The sequence below is a fragment of the Cervus elaphus genome, chromosome 13 (genome assembly GCF_910594005.1).
Source record: "Cervus elaphus chromosome 13, mCerEla1.1, whole genome shotgun sequence".
Taxonomy (NCBI): domain Eukaryota; kingdom Metazoa; phylum Chordata; class Mammalia; order Artiodactyla; family Cervidae; genus Cervus; species Cervus elaphus.
Window position 1 is genome coordinate 54,115,450 of NC_057827.1, and position 25,195 is coordinate 54,140,644.

Here is a 25,195-nt window from a genome sequence, read left to right on the forward strand (position 1 = left end):
ACCAAAAATGCTCTCCTTATCTTTAGGGATTATCTGCTCTCAGCTACTAAGGTGCGTGTCCTCACTGACTTTTTACTTGCTTGTTCAATTATTGAAAAACAAGTGTTAGATTCTCTGCCTTTCACATCATTGTGGATTCCTCTATTTCTTCTTTTAGTTAAGTTTGGCTTTACACATTTTGAAGTCCTGTTATTAGTTGTGCGTACATTTAGGTTTCTCTGCCTTTTCATCACTGTAAAAAGTTTCCCTTGCATACCGTGCATGCATGCATGCTAAGTTGCCTCAGGTGGGTCTGACTCTTTGTGACCCCCATGAACTGTAGCTCACCAGACTCCTCTGTCCATAGGATTCTCTAGGCAAGAATACTGGAGTGAGTTGACATGCCCTCTTCCAGGGGATTTTCCTGACCCATTAAGCCACATAGAACATTCAGTGGCCAGAAAACTTAGGTGTTAACTCTGACATTTCAGTCACCCTCATTGCATATTCAAACTCCTTCCCAATGTGAATTTTACCTCCTAAATCATCTTAATTCTATTTTCTTCTCTTGGAGTTCATTCCCACAGTTACTTATCTCCTAACTGGTCTAACATCATCAGTCTTGCTCCTTCAGAGTGATTTTTATCAAATAAAAAATGTGATTATATCTGTTCATAAAGCACCTCCATTGTTTCCCATTACTTTTTGTAGTCTAATTCTTGAATGCGGCCTCCTTGGTTCTGAATATTCCATTCTTCTGGCTCATCTGGTTATTCTCCCTTCTTTGCTCTACCTAAAGTATGATAGCCTTCCTTGTGTTCCTTCTAATCATTAAGTCCCTGAAGTCATATGCCTTTTCATATTCTATTTCTTCTTTAGAGAAAAATTTTAACCTCTCTTTTTACTGGGAAAACGCAATCTACAAATCTCAATTTAAAACCCACTTTCTTAGGGAAGCCTTCCCTAACTCTCCTGACCAGATAATATTCTCCCATGTTATACTCCCCATGGTGCCTGTACCTCTCACTCAGAGCAATTATCATCTTTGTAATTTTATATTTATTTTGGTATTTGATTGATTCCTGTATATGCTTACTAGGCAATAGGCTTTTAAAATAAGATAGCCCTGTTTTACTCATGAAAGTACATCTCTTGCCATTGATCTGGCAAATATTTGGTGCCCTGTAAATATCTGTTGGATGAACAAACTGAATGAATGAACAAAAGTGTTCATAAACATTTCTATATTGATTAACATGAAGCAAAATAAATGTAAAGTTTAAAAATATTAGGTTGCCATAAAATTGTGAATGTTTACATATTACAAATAATGCTTATTGATCACAAATACAAAGATTGTATGTATAAACTCACATATATAATATTGAGAAGTTAAAGTGTAGTCAGAATTTGTCACCTTGTACAAGGAATTTCTATGTTCACTCTCCTTTGGCCATCCCTGCCCATAACTTAATATACTCTGTTTCTTAATAAGACAATAAAACTGAAATGTTTTTCACTAGTTATTAACTAGTTGTTATCCAGTTTAATATAAAGCCTGTATGTTATAACGCATTTCCAGTCTCTGCTGGCTTCTTTTTAATACTTAAGCGTACATTTTTCTTGAACTTGCTCTTACAAGTGTATATACAATATTAAAAACTAGGCCTTTAAGCTTACGATTGGCAAAAAAACTTATTCTGTCCTTATATTACATTCCTAAAGAAAAAAAAATTAGAGGGACACGTAAAATAAAAACTTTTGTCAGTCACTTAAAACTTAAAGCTATTTGAAAATGCTTATGTTCTGAAAAATAATTTTTTGAAGGTTGCAATAGATTCCGTTGTAAAAAGGAAAATTGGCTTATGATTAAATTAGCTATTTTTCTAATACAGCAGAGAGAAAGTAAAAAGTCAAATCTATTTCTATGAAAGAGATTTTCATAAAAGAATGACTAATCTCGAAGTAGTTGGTTATGATCAAAGAACACATTTCATCATGTGGATGCTATGAAAGATTAAAGTAAAGAATAAATTCAAAGAAAGAAAAAGAAGTATGAAATGCATAATGGAATTCAGCTATTAGGAATTAAACCATTTTTTTTTTCATGAATTAAATGTTATGGACTAAATGTGTTCCCTTCAAATTTATTTGTTGATATTCTAACCCCCGGGACCTCAAAATGTGACTGTTTGGAGATACAGTCTTCAAAGAGGTCATTAAGTTAAAAATGAAATCATTAAGGTAGGCTTTAATCCACTATGACTTCTATCCTTATTGAACAGCTCTCATCTGTTAAGTAGTATACCAAGCACTTTATTATCTCACTTAAATTGAAAGGTATTATTTTCCCCTTATTTTGTAAGTGATGAGCAGAAATTTAAGTAATTTATCTAAAGTCATGCTATGAGCAAGTAAGAAGTCCCCAGATTCTCTACTTTTAATCACTAGTATTTTCTCACATAATAAAGAAAAGTCCGCTTTTTCAGCGCCATCTGCTCGCGGCGCCGCCCTGAGTCACCGCCTGCGCAGCTCGGGCCGCCCGGCTCCCCGCGCTCGCCACCGATATTTGGCATTTGTACAACATGGCAGGCATCGACAACAAAGAACGGTCTGAACTTGATCAAGATTTGGATGATGTTGAAGAAGTAGAAGAGACTGGTGAAGAAACAAAAATCAAAGCGCGTCAGCTGACTGTTCAGATGATGCAAAATCCTCAGATTCTTGCAGCCCTTCAAGAAAGACTTGATGGTCTGGTAGAAACACCAACAGGATACACTGAAAGCTTGCCTAGTGTAGTTAAAAGACTAGTGAATGCTCTTAAAAACCTTCAAGTTAAATGTGCACAGATAGAAGCCAAATTCTACGAGGATGTTCATGATCTTGAAAGAAAGTATGCTGTTCTTTATCAGCCTCTGATAAGCGATTTGAGATCATTAATGCCATTTGTGAACCTACAGAAGAAGAATATGAATGGAAACCAGATGAGGAAGATGAAATTTCGGAGGAGCTAAAAGAAAAGGCCAAGATTGAAGATGAGAAAAAGGATGAAGAAAAAGAAGATCCCAAGGGAATTCCTGAGTTTTGGTTGACCGTTTTTAAGAATGTTGACTTGCTCAGTGATATGGTTCAGGAACATGATGAACCTATTCTGAAGCACTTGAAAGATATTAAAGTGAAGTTCTCAGATGCTGGTCAATCTATGAGTTTTGTCTTAGAATTTCACTTCGAACCCAGTGAATATTTCACAAATGAAGTGTTGACAAAGACATATAGGATGAGGTCAGAACCAGATGATTCTGATCTCTTTTCTTTTGATGGACCAGAAATTATGGGTTGTACAGGGTGCCAGATAGATTGGAAAAAAGGGAAGAATGTCACTTTGAAAACAAGAAGAAGCAGAAACACAAAGGACGTGGGACAGTTCGTACTGTGACCAAAACAGTTTCTAATGACTCTTTCTTTAATTTTTTTGCCCCTCCTGAAGTTCCTGAGAGTGGAGATCTGGATGATGATTCTGAAACTATCCTCACTGCAGACTTTGTAATTGGTCACTTTTTACGTGAGCGTATAATCCCAAGATCAGTGTTATACTTTACTGGAGAAGCTATTGGAGATGATGAAGATGATTATGATGAAGAAGGTGAAGAAGCGGATGAGGAAGGGGAAGAAGAAGGAGATGAGGAAAATGATCCAGACTATGACCCAAAGAAGGATCAAAATCCAGCAGAGTGCAAGCAGCAGTGAAGCAGGATGTATGTGGCCTTGAGGATAACCTGCACTGGTCTACCTTCTGCTTTCCTGGAAAGGATGAACTTACATAATTTGACAAACGTATTCAAGTTTTTAGTTGTTTGTTTGTTTGCTCATTTTTGTTTTTGCAGCCTAAAATAAAAATGTCATGTAATTTTAGTTCTCAAAAGATAATGTCTTAATTTTGTACTAATTCAGGTAGAAGCAGAGGCCTAGCTTTAATTATGTACCCAGTTTACCATATTACTGAAGAAAAGGGTGCCAAATTTGGAAGAGGTACTACTATATCTACTAGTAAGAAAGTATTTTTTAAAAAGATAAATTCTTAAATGATTTAATGGTTTTCATAGAAAGAGTAAAAGGTTAAATTTCATTTCCTTCGGTCATAACTAGACTGAAGGCCCCGAGCCTCTGCAGTTAATTCCAATTCTTATTGCCTAAAGTGTGTCATTTATTTTCCCTTGCCTTTTGTTTTGCTGTGTATTAAAATGGGTAGTACTGTTGACTTAACTACCTCACAGATGTGTTAAGGCATATTAAGTTAAAAATTTTATGAAATGTTTCTCAGTTGCATTAAAAACTCAAAACTTTGAAAAAAAAAAAAAGAAAAAGTCCCTAAAAAAATATAGGTATATGACACATAAATATACATTAAAAAACTGCATAATGAAGGATATATGCTCTACTAATTTCAGTCTAATTTTTTTTGTGTGTGGGAGTACTGAAAGAATTCGAGAGCTTGTGACTATTTTAATATATATGTTTGTGTATACATATATTTATCTTCTATAACACTTAGTAAAACATGGTAAAATTATATAATTAGCTATCTTCATCTTTTATTTACATAAGTATATAGTTTTATATATTTTATGATATATATTGCTTTTTAATGTTACTTACCATTATACGAATAATTGCTCTTTAGTCAAAATTTTTAGTGGTGAATGTATGTATTAATAGATGGACATTTTTTATAAGGTAGTCAATGTACCATTTTAGGAATTGCCATATTGCAGTCATAGTTTAGCTTTTAGAAAAAAAGCCATCTTTAGGAACATGAAATTATTCTTCTTGCCTCACTTTTAACATTTTTTAAAAATTAGTCTCCTTCTTTCCTTTTCTTTCTTTCCAGTCATACAGATTTCTGCTTTACATCTATAATATTTTTATGACAGAATTGAATATATCCTTTAACACTGTCAAGGTAAAATATCATGCAAAATCAATCTCTGTTACATATAGGGAAAAAAATGTTCATAAAAGGACTCCATTAAATAAATTTTCTGTAATGAGTTAATGAGGAAGAGAATGTAGCCAAATTTTACCTTTCTCAGTCTGAGACAGATGAATAGTGATATTTCTTACGTCAAGGACCATGCATATATAATTGTAAATATTTTGAAAGGAATTTTTATAATGTACAGTTATGGAGATGGTACAATTATAAAATAGAATTAATATCAACATTAAAATAACAGCTATTATTGAGTATTTACTGTGTGCAGTATCCAACATTAATCACTTCACTTGTATTTTCTCAATTCTCATCACACCTTACTGGATGCATTTTATCCTTGTACTTATGGATTAAAAGCACAGAGGGATGGCACGTAGTTTTAATGTTACTCATGTAACACAATAGCAGGTCAACTGGAATTGCTTACACACCCAGTTTGGTATGATTTCATCAGCTTTCCTGTGGTAGCTTTCAAAATTAGATTTCTCTGGACATATGCCTGTTGAGTTTAGTTGGCTTTTTGTTTTGTTTTTGATGAGTTCCAGAATATGTTTTCTCTCCAGTGGATAGCTATAGACTATTGAGAGCAAGTAAAGAGCAGTCTTTGCATAAAAGCAGACTTTTTGTACAGCTTGACTTTGCCTATAATCTTTAGTGGAGACACTTCTCTATAGATGGAGACTGCACAGGTTCGCAGTCAAGGGGTCTTTGCTGCACAACAAGGGAAATGGTAAACTAGGTAGGTGCTTTGCACACATGTTCCTTTTCTCTCCTGACTCTAAAGAAATTTTTTCTGTTCCCAGGAAATGTGTAGTTAGATCACATTCTAAATACATATTCAGAATGCTTTTCCAAAATTTTTATTTTATATTTCATGGACTCATTTTACCTAGAAATTGATAGAAAAAAAAATGTCATTTGATTATGTTTCTGAATTATCATTTAATAATACACCATCTCCTGAAAATGTTTACACAAAATGTAACCATAGCATTTTTACTTAATATATTTTTATATTGATCTTGAGAGTTCAATGTATTGAGATTGTATACAAGGTAGAAGCTTATTTTTTTCCTTCAGTGACCACAAATTTGTCACCCATTGAAGTTCAGTGGATATTAATAGCAATAAACATTAAGAAGAAGATGTATTAATAGCAGCATTATTTATTAAATATGATATTACTTGCAACTTAATCATATCTCACATGGAAAAGAATAATAACTAATATCTGAAGACAAGCAAAGCAAATTGAAGATGAATCTTGGCCAAAAGGTCGCACTCTCCAGCATCAGTATCCTCAATGGATGAACACATGGTTGGAAGTAAATGAATCGTCTTTCACACTTGATTAATGTAAGAAATGCTTTCTGTACTGCTTCACTTCTCTGTACTCATACCACTTGCCCATATCTATCCTGGTTTCTATTTATTTTCTCTTGTGAAATTACCTAAAATGAAAGAACTATTTAAAAAATTTTGAGAGATGTCATATGTGGACCTGTAAAAACCATTCAGTACCTGCCAATGTTATAGACTCAAATCTAAATGATATGTAAGGAAGAGTCATTTAAAAATTCAGGCTTTTAGTCTTGGTGACTATAGTTTGTGATAGAACCTACCTTCAGAATGCAGAATATGATCTGAAGTTGATAGTTATTATATCTGAGTAGCACATCTTTGTGAATATGGCTTTAATTATTTTAACTCAAACTGAAAGTTTTTTTCTCTGAATTTCTATAGCATGTGTAGTTTTTAAATACTATTTATTGGCTATTCATTTTCCAAGAATGAGCATTGTCTGTTCCTCATTAATTGAAGAGAGTGATCATATCCTTAAAAATATGATAAGCATTATATACTACCATTTGTTGAGTACCTCCTTATTACTTTTGTTGGGTCTGGAAATGTTGCCTTTGAATGTTACAATAAAGTACAATAGGTTTAAATTCAATGAGTAATTTTTCCCATCACCTACTTGACAATAGGCTTTATGTAATGTACTTTCACAATTTACATGTAATTTTATCCTCAGCAAGATGACGTGTAATTGTGAACTACAGTATTCCCATTTATCAGAGATGAAAAGAGGTTAAATGATTTGCTTGAGATCACGTTAATAAACAGTAGTATATTACAGCCGTAGTGACACTATGTTAGAATGGAGTTTTTGCACGTTATGATGTGCATGCACATGTGCTAAGTTGCTTCACTTATGTCCAACTCTTTGTGACCCTGCGGACTGTAGCCCACCAGGCTCCTCTGTCCATGGGATCCTCCAGGCAAGAATATTGGAGGGGGAGGCTGTGCCCTCCTCCAGGAGATCTTCCCAAGCCAGGGATCAAACCCACATCTCTTATGTCTCCTGCACTGGTAAGCAGGTTCTTTACCACTAGTGCCACCTGGAAAGCCCATATTATGATGCAGTGGAGTGTTAAAGTAAAGCGAATCAGTAGATCTCCCCCAATATATTGTATTAGAACTCTTGTGGCAGCAAAAGATACCCAGATATTTGTCCTTTTCCACTTAATTGTCTTTCTTTCTGTGTGAAATAGTACTTAACAGTAACTGATTAATTGAATTTAAACTATTTTAATATCTTTTAGAAAAGAACATGTTTAAAATGAACTATTTTGTGATCTCAGTATTTATAGTTCTCAGGATAGTTAAAGTCTGTGTGTCTGTTTCATTCTATTTCAATACATTTTTATTTCATATTTTCCTTTGTAGTAGCTATTGTGGTTTAAACATAGTTCAGTGTATACACTATTGTGTTATGTATTTACTTTTAGTGTGTGTGATACGGAGGTTTTCTGGCAGGTTATAGCTTTGATTATTTTCCCAAATATGTTTATGTTTAGGATTAAAAGAGTAATTGTATCACAGTTTTTAGGCACCACTGATCTTTCAATATCACTCCTGGGATCATCCATTTTACATCCCTATTTAAAATGTTTCAATGACAAATAAAACGGTAAAAATAATATTTTATTGTACTTGATTTTGCCTTATGACTGTTGACGTAACTATGCCTATTTATATCGAAGTTAAGCAAGTCTGCTAGATGTAGATAAATACGAACAACTTGACACTGCTATGTTTTGTTATTTAGCCGCTAAGTCGTGTCTGCCTCTTTTGCAACCCCACAGACTATATCCTGCCAGGCTCCTCTGTCCATGGGATTTTCCAGATAAGAATACTGGAGTGGGTTTCCATTTCCTTCTCCTGAGGACCTTCCCAACCTAAGGATCGAATCTGTATTTGCTGCATTGACAGGTGGATTCCTCAACAACCGAGCCACCTGCGAAACCCAATTAAGACACTATGTCAGTAGCAGTGAAAAGTCGCTCAGTCATGTCCAACTCTTTGTGACCCCGTGGTTGGGTTCCCCTCCCATGGAATTCTGCAGGCCAGAATACTGGAGTGGGTAGCCATTCCCTTCTCCAGGGGATCTTCCCAACCCAGGAATCAAACCGGGTCTCCCACACTGCAGGTGGATTCTTTACCAACTGAGTTACCAGAGAAGCCCAAGACACTATATGGTTCATATTAATCTTTAGTTCTGTGACCTATGCTACTTTCCATATAGTGGACCCTTCTTTTTCTTAAGTATTTATTTATTTATTTGGCTGTTCCAGGTCTTCGTTGGGTCATGTGGGATCTAGTTCCCTGACCAGGGTTCAAACCTGTGCCCCCTGTGATGGAAGCGTGGAGTTCTAGCCACTGGCCCACCAGGGAAGTCCCAGTGGGTTTTTCTTATATTCCTGTATCCTGTCCCTGACCACTCACCTGCATCTTGCCTCTGTCGTTTCTGGGTCTGCATGAAAATGTTCTGAAACTGTCCCAGGCAGTAGGGCTAAGCAATGTTTGTCACTTATCATGACATCTTTGTTCAGAAACCTCTGTGGGACTTAAATGACCCTTACAGCATCCAGGAATGCATGGACAAATTCAATGGTGTTTTCTGTTCTTGCCCATCCTTAGAGAATTTAACTGGCAGGGTCTGATAGGGTAGAAGGATTTCTGGTAGATGTATTCTATCTTCCATATTTCTCCTGTCTTGCACCTTTAACAAAGCTTTGGAAATAAAAAAAATTACAATAATTGTTTTCAGGTGTTATGAAAATAGAAAATGATGTCTCTCATTCAAACTTTAAACTCCTATTTAATTCTTTTCTTGATTCTGGTGGTGGGTGACTGGTGTGTAGGGCTTTCCATAACTAAGAATATAATTTTGATCAATTTTAAAATAAATAAGAATAAGAATTCTTATTTAAAATAAATAAGAATTCACTTTTCTAGACTTTTAAATGGAGTCAGGATTTTTCTCCCTCTTGAATTTTGCAGCTGGAATTTTTAACAATTTTCTTACAAATTAAATTTATTCTGGTTTCGAAACATATCCAGAAGTTTATGAAAAAGAAAAATATGAATTTCCTGACATTTCTGTGACAAGGCTTTACATGAAACTTTCATTGTCATCTTCCTAGAACCAAGTGCAGGAAAATACAATCTGGAGCGGAATTTTATTTGCATATTGTTGAACTGAACAGCTTGATGCCCTCAATTGGAATCCAGCAAAGTGTACAGCGGGCCACCTGATTTCTCACGGCACAAGCTGAAATAGGAAATGGAAAAGAAAAAAAGGATTTCATTCCACTCCAGTTATTTGGTTCAAGTTCACTTTGAAGAATATGAAATATCTCGTTTAATTTAATGTATGCAAATGAAGCCTATAGAGGATAACAGAAATCAAATGGCAAAGGCTTCCCCAAATGCTGTAACTGAGAGTGAAGCCATTTTAGACTGTTTTTGAAGAGGGTGTCATAACATACCTTTGAAGTAGTTGGTATTGAAGACCTTCATACATGTGGAGGAGCCTAGTGATTTAGGATTCAATTAGAAGGATAGTGAGTAATTTAGCTGCACATTAGAGGGCTTTCATCACTTCTAAATTAATTTTATTTTTCTTTCTCATGCAAGTGGGAAAAGAGAGTCTGTGACTATGTGTGTTCTCTTCATAAATAAGTTTGTACACATGAAAAATAACCCAAATACTTCAGCCTATAGAAAGCCTTTGGCTTGAAACACCCAGATGGTTGAAACAAAAGAAGGATGTTGACTGTTTTTTGCTCTCTTCACTTGAACTGTTGTCGCAATATTAGCTCATTTTTCTCTTTACATTTTTTAAAATTGAAGTATAGTTGATTTATAATGTTGTGTTAGTTTCTGTTATAAAACTAAATTACTCAGTTTTACACATACAAACACATGCACACACATACACATATATATATATTTTCATTATTGACTTATTATAGTTCCCTGTGTTACACATTTGGGTCTTATATATTTGTATCTGCTAATTGCAAACTCCTAATTTATCCCTCCCCATTACACATTTTTTTGTTTTTGTTTGCATTTTAAATAATAAAATAACAGATATAGCTGCTCTTTGTAAGCTTAGAGTGTGTATGGTTTTAGTTGCAATCTTTAGTACTGTTATTCTACACTTACTTAAATTCTGTATCTCCTGTGCTGACATGTTATGTTTCAGTCATGAATGTTCTTTGACTACTCAGTTTTATTACTGCTTTGTCTTCAAATTTTCCCTTTTGGCTGTGGGTTTGTCTATCAACTGATAGACTTTTAACAATGCAGTCTCTGAAGACCCCCTTATTTAATGCGAAGATTATAAACTGATCTAAAATTTGGCAGATTTTAAATCTCAGGAAGCAATTGAGTCCCATATTTTCTGGTGAGACTTTTGTTTTAAATTATGTTAAATAAAATGGTATTTATTATAGAAACCTATGCACATAGTAATAAAGATTTAAGCAAAAAATATCTATATGCAATATTATTCAATATCATACTGGTCCTTTCATTAGCAATTCTAATGATTTTCACTTCTATTATTTACCTCTCTGTTTCAAATTATGCATATAATAATTTCCTTGACTTCTGATTTTTTCCCTTTCCTGTTCTCACAATGTATGATTAAACCAATAGTCAGTATTTAAATTGATATAATTTTGTAGATATCCACTACTGAATCAAATAGCATATATATTATATAATATATATTGAATGTATAATACATAAATGCAGTTTTTTCTTTTACACTTTAGTATTGAGATTTAATAGTTGAACTGTTCTGTGTTTGCTTAATATTCTGTGAACACTGTGCTTTACTTGCCCAAATGTTCCAACAGATTTCTAGAATATTGCCAGAATAATTTTAAAGGCTTAAATTCACCCAATAATTTATCAGTTATATTTTTTCCTGCACATATGTTCTCAGACCCCTTGGCACTCTTACTCCCAAAAGAATCCTTGCTCCCTAGGCCAGAACGCTATTCATTTTGTTCCTCTCCTGGGTTGGAGTTCAGGCAAATATCTAGAGGCAGGGCCAGATTCATGCACAGGCAACTTATGCAGAACCTTATGTCTTTTCCTTTTTGAAAAACAACTTCATTTAAAAAAAAAATCAGTCTCATAATGCTTCTTTAACTGCATATAGAAATTAAACTTTTTAAATAAGCGTCTTTATATCTTATTCTAGTTTATTTATATAAGCCTTCAGGTTGTCCCTGAATTGTTAAAGCATTTCTGCACTGTTCAATCTTTGTTGCTGTTATTGCCAAGTGTGATATCAGTTCAGTTCAGTTCATTTCAGTCACTTAGTCGTGTCCGACTCTTTGCAACCCCATGAACCACAGCAAGCCAGTCCTCCCTGTCCATCACCAACTCCGGGAGTTTATTCAAACTCATGTCCATTGAGTCGGTGATGCCATCTAGCCATCTCATCCTCTGTCGTCCCCTTCTCCTCCTGCCATCAATCTTTCCCAGTATCAGGATCTTAATTTCATCTTTAATTGTAATATTTTGAATGTTTTCTTTCTCACTGACATTTTTTAGAATTTTCTCTGTATCCTTGATTTTATTTTTATACATATTTTATTTTTTTTCTTCTCTAGTACTCAGTAGGCCTTTGTGTTTATAGACATGAGCTTTCGTTGCAGAAAATTTGTTTTGCAATTTTTTCCTGCAGTTTAGTTGCAGAAAACATACCTTTGAAATATTCCTCTCTTTGATTTCATCCTTCCGTTAATTATCCTATAGGTTGGCCTTTGGATTTTCTAGACTATCTAGACTATTGCCTCTTTTTTTTTGGCCTTTTTCTCCTATTTCCCATAGACTGTTTCATCATCCTATTTTATTTATTTTTTTATTTTTATTTTTTTTTTATTAGTTGGAGCCTAATTACTTCACATCATCCTATTTTAATTTCTTACTGATTTCCTCATGTGTATATTCAATGCTTTTACTGAACTTGTGATTCTGGGTTATATTTTAATTTGTAAGAGCTCTTTATTGCTGAATATTTTTTTACAGTGACATGTTCTTATTTTAGTCACTATCAGAACTTTCAGAGTTATTAATTATATTCTTTTGCATGAAGATGTTTTACTTTTTTTTCTGGGTTCATTTTTATGTTTGCTCTGTTTTTCATCTTTCACATAATAAGCTTCCTCAAATGGTTCCTAATTTTAGATGTCTGTTCATATTTAATAGTAAGGCAGAAAAAAGCTGATTAAACTCAGTGTTTTAGTCAAGTTTGCTGATATCTGGATCTTTTTTCTTTGGTCACACTTCTTCCTTAGAAATTACACGTCTTGTCAGTCATGCATAATTTGTGAGGCCCAATGAAAACTGGAAATGCAGAGCTTCTTGTTGAAAAATTAAGAATCTGTAGATCCTGAAACTAAGAGTTTGGTCCTTCTAAGCATGTGATCCTATGAGGCTGCAGAAGTTGCATACCCATGAAGCTGGCCCTGTGTTAAATAGATAGTTGCCTGACCCCCAGTGTTCTGGGAACTGCAGTTTTTTGCAGTGAACATATCTTGGCAATTTACATATTCAGATAATCCCCCATTTTTCACACCCTGTGCCTTACTTATATCCTCTGCTTGGCCTTTGTCCTCCATTTTGAAGCCCCTCTCTAATTCCTACCGAGAGTAAGGACTGTTTTACCTGGGGTGGAGTGTTGCATGTTCTAACAGAATGTCAAGAGGCTGACACATGGTGTTCACCCTCTCTATACAGGCTTTTAACCCATCACCCCCTACCTTTCAGCCTACATCTAACATCTTCATTCTGGAACCTTTTGTTCCAAGTCCCAAGAACATTTTTACTTTTTCATTTCTTCCTTTTAAAGACATAGTAGTAATTTTTCCATTCTCCTAATTCAAAATCCATCCCATTCTTTTATCTCATTTCACTCTTCCAAAGATTTGTCGGAATCTCTTGTTTTTTGGTTGCCTTCTCTTCAAATTTCTGTGATTTTATACCTCATTTTGCTCCATTGTGTCATTTGTTGTGGTATGGTATAGAATAGGAGATCGATTGTGTGCCCTATCTGCCATAAGGAAGGAATAGTCTTTAGAATATTATTTTAAAATATAAAATAAATAATAAAAAAGGTTAGTTTTTATGATCTTAGTTTTCTGAATGTTGAGCTTTAAGCCAGCTTTTTCACTCTCCTCCTTCACTTTCATCAAGAGGCTCTTTAGTTCCTCTTCACTTTCTGCCATAAGGGTGGCGTCATCTGCATATCTGAGGTTATCGATATTTCTTCCGGCAATCTTGATTCCAGCTTGTGCTTCTTCCAGCCCAGTGTTTCTCATGATGTACTCTGCATGTAAGTTAAATAAGCAGGGTGACAATATATAGCTTTGACATATTCCTTTTCCTATTTGGAACCAGTCTGTTGGTCCATGTCCAATTCTAACTGTTGCTTCCTGACCTGCACACAGGTTTCTCAAGAGGCAGGTCAGGTGGTCTGGTATTCCCATCTCTTTCAGAATTTTCCACAGTTTATTGTGATCCACACAGTCAAAGGCTTTGGCTTTGGTGATTATTTTAGGTTGGTTTAAAAACTACAATATTATACCTATGTCTCTGCATTTTCCTAGCATGTTTTCAGCTGCCCTTCTGACATTCTGTCACACTGACAGGGGACTCTGATTTTTCAAGGATATTCTGTCATGCATTATGCAAATTACTGGAGAATTTTTAAGAGTTACCCAGTGCCCCAAGGATAAAGTCCAAGCTCCCTGACTTCCCCTAACTTCTCCAGTCTCCTTTCTCACCAGTCTCTTCATACTCTCAAATACCGCCCCACATCTCAGCCCCCTTACACTTGCCCCACCCTTCAGCATCCTTCTTTAAAACACAACTCGGATGGTATGAGCCAGTACTGAGTGAAGACCCTTGCCACGTGCACTCCATAATGTTTGGGGAGGACACTTAATATTTCCCCTGCAACATACATCACACTATACAACAACAATCTGCTTATTTGTTGAACTTACCTCAAACTTGTGCCCTTCTCTGAGGCCAGGTATATATAGTCTGTTCTGTTTAGTATCAACAAAAGTCCTGACACCTGCTGCTGCTAAGTCACTTCAGTCGTGTCCGACTCTGTGCGACCCCATAGACGGAAGCCCACCAGGCTCCCCCGTCCCTGGGATTCTCTCCAGGCAAGAACACTGGAGTGGGTTGCCATTTCCCTCTCCATGGCATGAAAGCGAAAAGAGAAAGTGAAGTCGTTCAGTCGTGTCTGACTCTTAGTGACCCCATGGACCGCAGCCCACCAGGCTCCTCCGTCCATGGGATTCTCCAGGCAAGAGTACTGGAGTGGGGTGCCATTGCCTTCTCCCCCTGACACATGATAACGAGCAAAATATATCTGTGGTGTGAATGCATAAAAATGATTTAATAAATGTGTTAAAAATGGTTCTCTGGGGAAAAAAATGTGAATGCTGGCGAACCACCTGCATTTGGGTCATCTACCAGGCTGGCAGTCCATTACTGTTAGGTAGCACTGAAGTACACAGAAGTGGGGTACTGCTGCTCAGAAGACAATTTCACACTGTCTGCGGTAGGTGAGCAGAGGAGATGGGATGCTGCCAGGAAAGGTTGAGCAATTTATCCTGGAGCTCAACCTTTTAAGACAAATTTTCCGTGATAGTGATACAGAGATGTGGGGTGAGGGGATGAGAGTGGAAAGGCATAGGAAGAGGAGAGGAAAAAAGGGTGGGGAGGAAAAAGAAAAGAGGGAAGGGAACATGGGAAGGGTAAGAGGGAGGGAAGGAGAAAGGAAAGGAGGGGGAAAGTTTTTTAAAGATAGTTCTAAAAGTGCAATGAGTGACAGTCATATGTATATGTTAGAATTAGGCAGTGCATCAACCTGAAAGAGTTAATAACTTAGGCTAACCATTTAGGGGAAAAAATGATTCTACAGAAGACCCTAGTCAGAAGTGTTTTTGTATTGTTTCTGTGGCTGAGCAGAAGGCAATAATACTATGCCAATGTCTCACTCCCCTTCTCAAAGATAATGCAAGTGATTCATTGAAATCACAAAAAGTCCTTTCTATGTGCGAAACAGTTGAACAAGAGGAATACAATGTCTTCAGTTGTATTTATAGTTCAGCCAGGAAGTGGGAGGTATGAATTATTTATAATGTTCCAGGCATAGTGCTATGTTCCTTACATGCATTTTCTTCACTTAATTCTTAAAATAACCCTACAATACTGGTGCTATTATTACACCCATTTTAAAGACAGGGGAAATGAGGCTTAAGGGCACCAGTTCTCCAACCTTGCTGAATGTCAGGGAGCTCTGTACAGTCAGACTTCAACTCTATAGGCTAAGATTTATTTTACCTGGACTGAGTACTAATTATGAGTATATATTTTAAACTAGACAATTCCAACAGGAATAAAATTTTGAAAATTTTTGTCATAGGCTTTGTAACTTACCCAAACTTTCTTGGCTATTAAGTGGCAATCTAGGACTCAAGGCCCAAGTCCTTCTGATACTACTGTTGGTTATCTTGATCCCTTGCTATATCCTTTTGCTAACATCAAAAGACATCACTAATGGAATACTGTAGCTTGTTCATTGAAACAAATGCCTATTATTGGTTTAGGATAATTTGGAATATTTGGAAAAAAATGTATTAGTAGAATGGTATTGAAAGAAAGCCATGCTAGACCGAGGATAATATATTTCTCCTGGTTCCATGAAGAAGCTTGAAACAAGGTAAGGGTAGTATTGCCACATGGGTTTCCCCAGGTGGCTCAGTGGGTAAAGAATCTGCCTGCAGTGCAGGAGACACAAGAGACACAGGTTTGATCCCTGGGTCAGGAAGACCCCCTGGAGGAGGGCATGGCAACTGACTTCAGTATTCTTACCTGGAGAATCCTGTAGATAGAGGAGCCTCGTGGGCTATGGTCCATAAGGTTGCAGAGTCAGACCCAACTGACCCTACTGAGTACATAGCACAGTATTGCCACATAGTAACCTGCTTCCTTCATGCCAAGGAAATTCTTGACTCAAGAGACCCATGAATGACATTTTACTCTACGATCACCACCCTTCTTCCATTTCAATAGGATATGGAATGGCATGCACTCAGTTACCCCTTTAATTCATGAGTTTTAAACGAAAAGTTCTAGGTGGTATGTTTTCAAGAAATCTTTGATTGAGATATAGTACAAGAATCTAATGGGAACGAAATAAAGTTTCCAAGGTAGACATTTTAAAAGAATGAAGTCTCTTTACAGGAGTATACATTAAGATATCAGGACATAAGCAATTTATGTGTGTAAAAGAAGAATAAAACTGAGCTTAATGAGATTTAAAGAAGCAAGACAGCAAAAAGGGGAATATCCACATTTAATAATACCATGTTATTAACATGATGATGTCCATGTTAAACATTTTTCCTCACTCTTGTTCTCTTTCATGCTTCAATTGGACAGAAGTTTTGGTTGCACTTCATTTTCTCATTAGACACAAAATCAGTGTATCTTTAATGAATGGCAAAAATTAGGAAGTCACATTAATTAGCTGAAGGACCTCTAAAATTTTGCCGATTCACTTCTTTCACTAAGAGGAGACAAGATTAATTTTGTGTGTGAAATCTGAGGCAGAACTTTCCTGTTTTTTGAGAGATAGTTAAAGATTTATATTTAATATAATAATTATCTTTATGTATGTATATTATATATACTTGTAAGAAGAGTACATTGTGAGAAACACTGGGCTGGATGAAACACAAGCTGGAATCAAGATTGCCGGGAGAAATATCAATAATCTCAGCTATACAGATGAGACCACCCTTATGGCAGAAAGCGAAGAAGAACTTAAGAGCCTCTTGATGAAAGTGAAAGAGGAGAGGGAAAAAGTTGGCTTAAAGTTCAGCATTCAGAAAACTAAGACCATGACTTCTGGTCCCATCACTTCAAGGCAAGTAGATGGGGAGACAGTGAAAACACTGGCAGACTTTATTTTTCTGGGTTCCAAAATCACTGCAGATGGTGATTGCAGTCATGAAATTAAAAGACACTTACTCCTTGGAAGGAAACTTATGACAGCATATTAAAAAGCAGAGACATTACTTTGCCAACAAAGGTCCATCTGGTCAAGGCTATGGTTTTTCCAGTGGTCATGTATGGATGTGAGAGTTGGACTGTGAAGAAAGCTGAGCATGGAAAAATTGATGCTTTTGAACTGTGGTGTTGGAGAAGACTCTTGAGAGTCCCTTGGACTGCAAGGAGATCCAACCAGTCCATCCTAAAGGAGATCAGTCCTGGGTGTTCCTTGGAAGGACTGATGCTGAAGTTGAAACTCCAATACTTTGGCCACCCCATGCGAAACGTTGACTCATTGGAAAAGACCCTGATGCTGGGAGGGATTGGGGGCAGGAGGAGAAGGGGATGAGAGAGAATGAGATGGTTGGATGGCATCACCGACTAGATGGACATGGGTCTGAGTGGACTCCGGGAGTTTGTGATGGACAGGGAGGCCTGGCATGCTGTGGTTTGTGGGGTCACAAAGATTTGGACATGACTGAGCGACTGAACTGAACTGAACTGAAAATAATCACATCTTTAATATTAATTATAATTGTGAAAATTACTGAGCACCTACTACATGCCAGATATTTTTCTAAGAACTATACACATAGTAACCACCATATCAGGTAGATTCTATTATAGCTAACTTATGCCACCTGAGGTCAAAGCTTCCCTCCACCACTTATTTGCTGTGTGACTCTGGACAAATCACTTGATCTACATAAACAGATTCACATATTTGATACTTTTGTGGGGCAGTCCAGGGTTTCTTCAACCCATGCTTCCTTCTTTTTATTTCCAGGGGATTTTTTTTTCCATTTATTTTTATTAGTTGGATTTCCAGGGGATTTTAATAAGATTGTGAAAAAGGTAGTAAATAATAGCAAGAGAAACAGATGATCAAACCTGAGTGAAGTCAAACCCTATAGCTCCATCAAAGAAACAAACATCAGACAAACAAACAAACAAAATAGATGAAATAAATTGCCTGTGAACAGGAACTCTGGAATCTGTAGCAGGTTAAGAAGTGGAAATGACATAGACTGGAGGGGAACTGTGTAGGCATATTCCCTGATGCCCTTTGGTGGAAGGGGGGCTTCATTTGAATCATAAAGCAACTTCATAGAAAATGAATGTGTCTCTTTGGAATCCAGTCTTTATTGCTGCTCAACTGTGTGACAGTGGGCAGATGACTCCCTTTGCCTTAGTTTCCTAGATAAATAATAGGATTAAAACCATAAGATGCTGTGAAGATTCAGTTCAGTTCAGTTCAGTTGTTCAGTCGTGTCTGACTCTTTGCGACCCCATGGACTACAGCGTGCCAGGCTTCCCTGTCCTTCACCAGCTCCCGGAGTTTACCCAAACTCATGTCCATTGAGTCGGTGAGGCCATCCAACTATCTCATCCTCTGTCGTCCCCATTTTCTCCTGCCCTCAATCTTTCCCAGCATCAGAGTCTTTTCAAATGAGTCAGCTCTTCGCATCAGGTGGCCAAAGTATTGGAGTTTCAGCTTCAACATCAGTCCTACCAATGAACACTCAGGACTGAGCTCCTTTAGGATGGACTGGGTGAAGATTAAATGAGTTAAAATACTTAAGTACTTCTGGCACATGATACACCATATGTGTTTATTATTATTATTATGACATCCTCTGGGTTTAATATATTGTTTAATAATAAGTTGCATATAATTCTTATTAAGGGTTTAAAACTGTAAGGCCATAGGCAAGAGTTAACTGTCTGCGTCCTGAACAGTGCCTATTATCTGCCTTGCTAGAATTAAAGTATACTTTTAATGATGATCAAGGAGAGCTCCTAAACTGTTTGTGAATAGTGGTCAGGAGAGGGAGTTTGCCAGAACAAGTAGCAATTGAAATGGACATCCCTTCTTGTGGAAGACGTGAGTCATTTCCAGCAGACCCACTAGGGGAAAAATAATGTCAAAAATGGATGTTTCATGCACAGCACAGGAAGTTAGGTTCATAGTGTTAGAAATGAGCTTCATGTCAAAATAGTGAAGAAATACTGCTCATGGAAGATGATTCATGTATCCCTCTTATCTAATATGAAATTAATGGTGGTTTTGGCTTTTTTCTGTTTTCCTGGGGAAGGAAAGGTCTCTGAGTGATTATAAATATCATGTGACAAAAAGTTCAGACATTTTTTCAGATGGTTGAGAAGTATGCTGGGGAAGGAGAAATTTGAGCTGCACCCTAAACTCCCTTGGGGAAAGATGAAAGACTAGAACGCCTTAGAGATTGAGATACACAGCTGGATAATGCAGAGATAGATCCTTTAAGTTGGAACATGGGGTGAGAGCTGGGAAGGCTTTTGCAGCTGTGCTTGACTGGTTGCTGAATTTAGAACAAGTTTTCTGCAGGGCAGAAATTTCTGTGGAAATACAAGTTTTTCAGTAGCCAGCAGAGAAAGGATAAAAGAACTTGGAATTTTAGGAGATTAGATTTTTTTCCCCCAGTACTGTGGTCTGTACTGGAAATAAGTGACATAAAACCAAAGATCAAACACATGAGCAACTTAGGGTTAGGGAAATGGTAGGCAACTTCAACTCACAAAATGGCCCTGTTTTATTCAAATTCCACTGCAGGAGAAGCAAGTTAAGAGAAATCAATATAAAACACAACAAAATAAAAAAGATTGGGTGGCTGGGATGAGGTCTCTGATCTAATATTCTTATGTTCATGCATTGGAGGTCGGGTGGGGAGTTAGACATTAAGTGCTGGTTTGACACAGCTTTGGTGCCAGTAAAGACAGTGATGAGTAGAAAACTATGAGTTTCAAATTGAGGCAGAGTTGGGTGAACCCTGTGGGACTCAGGAAGTTACCACTAGTTTTGACTACTCTTTTCTGACATAGACAAAATGAGTGTCTGCTCTGAGTCCACCCAACCAAGAAATCTCTTACTGTTTAAAAAAAAAAATGTGAATATCCACAGAGTGATGATGCTGGGAAATTCCCAAAGGCTCCAGACCAAAGCCAGTGGAACTCCAGGGAATGCAGCTGAAACTGATGTGAGCTGTGTCACAGAAGTTTCAGGCACTTTTAAGAGGCTGGCAAAGGCTCAGTAAAAATGTATGAGCAGGAATTATGGGAAGTTAATTCAAAGTGGGACTGGATAATAAATAACCAGTTTCTATCATTTTTAGCCACTGGAGTGACATTTGATCTATGACTCTGTGCAGTAATTTACAAAGTTACAGTTCTCTGTACTGACTACAAGCAGATTCCAATAATCTGGGGAATAGCATGCTAAAACTTGATTTTGCAGAAGGGACTGTGGAGGCAATCCAATAATGTCACTCCTGCCAATATGTGTCCAGAATTGAAAGGCATGATTGAGTTAATGTTCTACTTGAGATCAACTAAAATTTGTTTCTCATGCTACATGTAATTGTTGCCAATAGGATGGGTAACAATGTTTTTCCATGTTTTTGAAAATATTCCTGTGAAACACACCAACCCCTCCCCAAGAAGCACTCAAGTTTCCTTAGACATTTAAGGCATATTCAATTTTGATAATTCCCAAGCTCCTAAGTGTTTTAAAAATGGTAGTTCTAATATAGGAGCATTTTTCTGTCTTTATAAGTGAGACAAGATCTGCTTTAAAAGGAAATTGTGCTTAATAGAGTAAAAATAACCCGGAATTTTTGAGAGTACTGTAGAAAGATTACCTTCCTTGAGATCAATTTTTCTGAAGCGAACATAATAAGGAACTTTTAATTAATGCCATTAGCTCGTAGCCTGGCAGTCATTATGGGTCACTGAATGTAGGAATACATAATAAATCTTGTAATATTGGAATGTATCTGGATAAAAGAACATTGAAAAAGCCAGATGCAGTTTCAGATTTAAAGAGTAGGTGTAACCACATAGCCATCAATGAAGAAGACAGCTCCCTTCAGAACCCCATACTCATGGATAGAATTGAATGCAGAGTAGGATTCTCAAAATTAAATGCACAAAGCTGAATTCTTGATATTACCTCCCAATATGGCTTCTCCCACACCTTCTTCATGACTGTAAATGGTGACTGTCCTATTTACTCAGGAAAAACTTTAGATTGATTCTTGAATTAGTTTTATTTTTAATCACATCCCATTTCATTAGCAAAACTTATTGGATCTCACTTCAAAAGTCTACCTAGACTTGAACTTCTTGCCATCTCTATAATGACCTCTCATCCATACCAGAACCATCTTATGCCTGAGTTACTTCAGTACCTTTCTATATGTTTCCCCCTGTTCCACCTTTGTTCACAGTGTTATTCATTAGGACCTTTTAACCTCTCTCACATTCGTAGGGATTTATTCTTCTCCCCACTTAAACTCACATTTTGGTCATGTGATTTACTTGCTAGTGAAATATTTAAATATTGATATCTATCCTTTCTGGGCAGTAGCCTTAAGAACAAGTGTGACTGATAGAGTTATCATAATTCACTCACTAGGGTTTCTATCCTTCACTAAGCTCCATTCCATTGCAAATTCTGGTTAGGTATATAGGATAAGAAAAAAATAAATTGTTGTAAGTCACAAAGTTTCAACCAAAAAGTTTCAAGATTGGCAGCTAGATTAATGTTGCTTTTCCTGTATGAGGTTCCAGTACTTTGGCCACCTGATGTGCAGAGCCAGCTAATTGGAAAAGACCCTAATGCTGGGAAAGATTCAGGGCAAAAGGAGAAGGGGGTGACAGAGGATGAGATGGTTTGATAGCAACACCAACTCAATGGACATGAATTTGAGCAAATTTTAGAAGATAGTGGAAGACAGAGGAGCCTGGAGTGCTGCAGTCAATGGGGTCACAAAGAGTCAGACATGACTTAGCGACTGAACAACAGGAAGAGCCTATCTGACAAGGAAACTTTTCTAGACCATGTCAGAACAAAAAGAACAAAACCTCAAAATATGTGGCATTGGTTATGGTCATGAGTGGTCAGTGTCTCAGAAATATTAAATAAATGCTGATTCATGCTATGTAGTGGTAAAATTCTAACCTGTGATAACATGGAAAGCAAATATTGTACCCATCAGGTTTTTAGCTCCCCACAAAAGATTAAGCAAACAACATTAGTAACTTGAGTTTCTTATTTTTACTCTATTTCAACATGTTACAACAAGAAAGGATGCAAGAATTAGTTGACTTGCAAGAAGGAATGAAAGGGATTAAAAATAGTTCAGAAATGTGGAGACTTGCAGAATAAACATCCAACTGGTTTCCATTTCCACACAGTAAAATAAAACTGTGAAGGCCTTTAAAAAACAAATGCTAATTAAAATTCAGCATAGCAGCAGTAAAGAGCAAAATGAAAATATGGCCATCAGATACATTTTAAAATTTCTCAATGAACTAATTCTTCACCCACCAAATCTTCTTAGTTGAACCAGAAGGCCTACAGAAAAATACTAGGAATGTGTTTCCTAGGATATCTGTTAAGTTTATATCCACAATTAAGTCCAGAGAGAAGGACATGTCTCCAAAAGAATTATGAGTAAGATATTGGGACACAGTGCTGACTGAAAAAATCAAATAGGAATGGAATAACTATAATGACTACCTTTGAGAGAATTGCACTGTCAAAGAACCACCAGCCCATGGTGGTGGTTTACTACTGTTAAAGTCTTAGAAAAGTTCTTGGGCCTCAAACCTTCCAGGAGTGAAGAAAGCTTAGAAAGCTGCTCATATCTCAATGAAGTCATTGAGATGACTTAATGAAGTCATTTTCTCATATCTTCTTCAGAAGTATCCAATGTCATAAGGTATAAAGATCAGAGCCGAGGGACCCTGAGCACTGCAGGCTGGAGCACTCCTGTCAGGGAGGAAGCCCTCACAATGAGGCAAGTACAGAATTTCCATGGTTCAGTGACTTCTAGGTACCCTTCTCTCCCCTGACCCTCATCCTTCCCATTCCTCAGTAGGAATGTTTATTCCAGTTATCCCATTCCTCTTCTGTGACTCCAACAAGTAGAGGGTAGGGAGGGCATGTCATATTTCTGTGTGTGTTTGTGCTTACTTTTGTATGTTTCACATCTGTAAAATAAGTGGCACATCTAGGTTTACACATTAGATTTTGTGCTTTTAAATTTGATAATCATATTGGAGAGGACTTCTGAGTTTTCCCTCTTAGGGAGATAATGAAGATATCTTTGCATGTGGAGAAGGGAACGAACAAAATATTTGTGACCATAAGGGTGTCAAGGTGTTCAAAATAGTCTTCTCTCTTGCTATGAACAAATTTTAGTGCTGAAATTCTTTACTTGGTTGAATCAGTCAGGATTATATAATTCACATGGTCCAGTGAAATATGAGCAGAAGTGATAGTGTTAGGGGCAGAAGGTTAAAGACTCAACATAAAGACATGTATGTTTTTCATGTCTTGTCTTTGTGCTTTTTTATGGAAGTGAGTCCATTGGTTAGGTTTTCTGAGTAACCACAATGGTCATCATCCCTTTTGTTTTGCTGAAAATGTTCACTTCCGTCTCAGGTTCAGAGGATTTGTTAACAAAATAAGCCACTCATTATATACAAATAAATAATACAAATATTTATTAGAGAGTTATCTAGCTTCCTTTCAACATACTAACATGAAAAGGAAAGAGAAATAGAAAGAGCAGAGAATGCATCATCATATTGGGTTTTGACCAGCATCCAGACTCACATGGTGAAGTTGATTGTCACAGCACATATGGAGTCCCACTGGGGAAAAGGTTCCAGGCAGGATGAGACTTCAAAGATTGCAGTTCCAAGTTCCTGCTTTTAGTTCCAGGATCTTAACAAACTGATATCATCATCAGTCTGTGACCAAATTGCAGCTCTGGTTTCACGTTAATGCTATTTGTTTTGCTGTGTAAAACTTGGAATATGGATAAGCCTGGGGCTTGATCGGCCAGATTCTCCCTTCCCCATCCCGGGCCCCCCCAGTCTCAAGATTTCTCCCCCCATCTTATCTATGGTGCTGCAAGTCTTAAACCTCCCAGCAGGCAGGCACTTCCAGTCACTCCCAGTCCGGGCAGTGTCCAGGCAGGTTAGAAACAAGGTCAGAGGCCTGCTCTGCTTTGTCTGTGAAGCCTAAACAAGACTATTCATTTAATTTCTCTAACACCTTTTCGATGACAAATGTAGATGTAGAACAAATAATAGTTCTGTGGTTGTAAATCATTGAGGTTTACAGATGTTTATTACTGCAGCATTACTCAGCCTATCCTACTTATTTTAAACCTGAACTCTACCCTCCAGGCAGAACTCAGAAAAATCATTTTAAAACATCACATCATTCACTTCTTTTTATGAGCCTCTCCAATGGCTCAAAGTAAAAGAAAGCCCTAATGTAGACTTTCTTTCTTCCAACTTTGTGACCTACATTCCTTTGACTCTCCATTTCATTCAATTTACTGTAGCCACAGATTTGTGACCTTGCCCTTCTCAGAACATGGTAAGTACATTTACACTTTGCCTTTGTTGTTCCTTCTCCATAGAATACTCTTATAACAGTTAGATACCTGGCTTTCCCTCTCACTCCTTCATATGTGCTCAGGTATCACTTTATCTGTAAAATTTCCTGAGCAGTCTTTATAACACCCATTCTTCCATTGCCATATTAATCTGCTTCCCTTTCCTCCAGCACACTTACCACCCACTGGTGTGTTGCATATTTATTGATAGACCACTACTCTCCCTCTTCAAATGATCTCACACACACTGGAATCTAACCTCCACAAGAAGAGGCATTGTTTTGTTTACAGTTGTGGCCCCAAGTCCTATAATACTACCTGGGTTAGA

General features: G+C 36.9%; 1 pseudogene; it reads left to right on the forward strand.

Annotated features, from left to right (window-relative positions):
• The first annotated feature begins 2,495 nt into the window (after positions 1 to 2,495).
• Positions 2,496 to 4,041, forward strand: LOC122706701 (annotated as a pseudogene).
• Positions 4,042 to 25,195: the final 21,154 nt, after the last annotated feature.